This window comes from Penaeus monodon, chromosome 9 (assembly GCF_015228065.2).
Source record: "Penaeus monodon isolate SGIC_2016 chromosome 9, NSTDA_Pmon_1, whole genome shotgun sequence".
NCBI lineage: Eukaryota > Metazoa > Arthropoda > Malacostraca > Decapoda > Penaeidae > Penaeus > Penaeus monodon.
This window is the reverse complement of record NC_051394.1, coordinates 24,154,581-24,157,080: the sequence shown is the minus strand read 5'-3', so window position 1 is coordinate 24,157,080 and position 2,500 is coordinate 24,154,581.

Genomic DNA, 2,500 nt, shown 5'->3' with positions numbered 1-2,500 from the left:
TCATCATCATCATCATCATCATCATCATCATCATCATCATCATCATCATTCTTATTATTATTATTATAATTATTATTATCATTATTACCATTTTCACGATGGTGATGATGATTATGATTATTATTATCATTATCATCATGATCATCATTATCTTTATCTTTATCCTTTTACTATGATCATTATCATCATCAGTATCATTATTGTTATCATTACCATTATCATCATTGTTATTATTATTAATATCAATATCATCACTACTACCTCCATTATTATAATTATATTATTTCCACTTCCATTATTATCGATATTATAATTATCATAATTATTAATATCATCATTATCACAATTTATCATTATCATTGCAACTAGCATTCTACTACTTCTATCCACTACAACTACTGCTGCTGCTACTAATTATACCAATAATAATGATAATAGCAATACCTTTATTCTTCGGATTGAGTACTACGGACAAATCAAACTTAGAAGTCACATAGACTGCACTGAGGAAGCATCACGACTGCACTGTGAAAGCAGGCTCAAAAATACTGGAAGAAATAGGCTCGCAGTATGTTAGCTCGTCGGACCGTGTAAATTGATGATGAGATGGGGACTGTCAGTCATTTCTGGATATTTCTTTATAATGGTAACGGTTCTTTTCTTGAGGCGCAGTCATGTCACCTCTCCCTTCTCAAACCCCTTTACACGGGCTTATTTTTAGTATGTGCATTACCATATTCGGGTTTCCCCTTGTCCTTCCCTTTTCACCTTGTATTAAGCATTGTTCGTGTGGATGGACAGCAGTGTCGGTTCTGTCCAAGAAATACTTGCCCGAATTAAGCCTTCCTCTTATCCAGTTGGTGTGATATCTCTCATCTCTCCTTTGCCGAGTATTACTCATCTTCCACTTCGCCTCCTTCTCCCCTCCTTTTAGCAGTACTGCTGATCCTTTCTGATGCCCCACGCCCTAATCAGATCTCTTGTTTTTGCTCCAAGGGAAAGGGTTGTAACGCAAACACTCCTATAATAAGAGTCATGAATTGTTTTTACATCCTGAATTCTGTTACTGCATAAGTCCTTTGATCACTATACGCTTTTCGATATCTCTCTTCACCTTTCTCTCGTATTCTGGGGTCCTCTGTGTTAGGGACATTAATGTGTACCGGATAGAATGGCTAAGCTCCTCAAAAACTGATTTTGGCTCTACAGCAGCATATACTTCAATGTTCTCTTTGACTCGGAGCAAATGATCAAATTGGTCACAGACAAGCATCCAGGACTTCTTTACATTTAAACCCCATATGGTTTCTGACCCCATATGGTTTCTGCTTTACTGAGCTTTCGTTTGGGTGGCTCGCAATCCGAGGTCGTTTCAGCTAGGAATGATCACAAGCGTGTCATTCATAAGACTGCTACTTAGGCAAAAGAAGTGTGACAACCAGATTGTTCTGTCTCACTCACAAGGAAGATGACTTTCCTAGCTAATCTCAGCTGTCTCTCCAATCATTTCAACTGTGCTATTTGTTGATAGCGCTACATTTGCCCTCCCCTGTGCTAATTGTATTCCTCGTGGTTCTGTAATTTCATTTACTATTTTTCTCTCGTTATAAATAATATTCAGTATCCGCCCTTTTATCACTCAGCTATAGCTTACATCGCCTCAGCCACCGATAGATATATACTCTGGTCTGTCATGGAGGTTGCATATATTGCAGTTTCTTGGAGTCAAGAAACTGGGAGTCATTTCCAGGAGTCGTAAACACCTATCCACACGAGCAATTCCTCCCAGTGTACAGAGAATCAGTCTGTCTAAGTATGGAAGATTGTTCCTGTTCCTTATAGCAACGTTCCTCTGCGGTTTCTCTCCTCAGTGGGGTTGAACCGAAGACTTACCTCTTTACCAATACACCAGCTGTCACTACCAGACCCACCTTGCTCTCCGCCTTGAGTTTCATCACGCAGACATTATGTGGGAATCCTGAATATCAGACTTAGACGGTGCGATGACTAGCTTCTTCGTTCTCGATTCCAAAAGCTTGAACTAATATACAAAGTCCTGAGCCCTATATCATCTTTTTTCATAAGGTTTGCGTGCCATCATTTAAGAGATTCTTATACCTACTTCATTTCTCTTTTATTTCAAGTACTTTCATAATCATTTGCTTTAATTCCATATTTTGTATCTTCATATCATTAACAAGAACTTTAATAAGATAAATAGGTACTGAGTAAGAACAGAGAATAATGTCTTGCTAAATTATTTTGTCCGATAATGAATAAGCGAAGATGAAAGTAGTACAGTCTTCTCTGCTAAATTCAGTTTAGCATTTTCAGTGCTTATTCAGAAGAAAATATACATTTTGATTGTTGATTTGTGGCATATTAATGTCATGTTAAATCCCTTGTTTAAAAGGGAGTCGCTATTCAGATATGCCTTAGCTTATAAGCACTGAATTAAGTGATGCTATTTTATACACACTCACAGGCACACACATACATA